Source organism: Penaeus monodon, chromosome 27 (assembly GCF_015228065.2).
Source record: "Penaeus monodon isolate SGIC_2016 chromosome 27, NSTDA_Pmon_1, whole genome shotgun sequence".
Classification (NCBI taxonomy): domain Eukaryota; kingdom Metazoa; phylum Arthropoda; class Malacostraca; order Decapoda; family Penaeidae; genus Penaeus; species Penaeus monodon.
In genome coordinates this window covers 9,852,834-9,853,149 of record NC_051412.1, presented here as the reverse complement: position 1 = coordinate 9,853,149, position 316 = coordinate 9,852,834, and positions in this window count along the sequence as shown.

The window sequence follows — 316 nt, the reverse complement described above, 5'->3', positions numbered from 1 at the left end:
TCCAGGAATAGTTTTTGCATTTCTAGCTTTTAATCATGGATGGTTAAGATCATGCTGTTGGAGCCTAAATTTGTTTTTAATTCATTTATTCAACTTGCATCACACTAGAAGAAGGTTACGAGAAGAAACTCAGTATTTCTTTGAGGAAATTGTGCTTAATGTGTTGTTATTTTTCATAAGTGATTTTCTTAACAAACAGGGTGTAACCTGTTTAGACTTCTTATGACTGTTATTTCTGTTACTGTTTTTATTTAAGAAATTATCGTTATACTTTACATTATTAATATTATCACTATGCATTAATGCACAGCTGCCC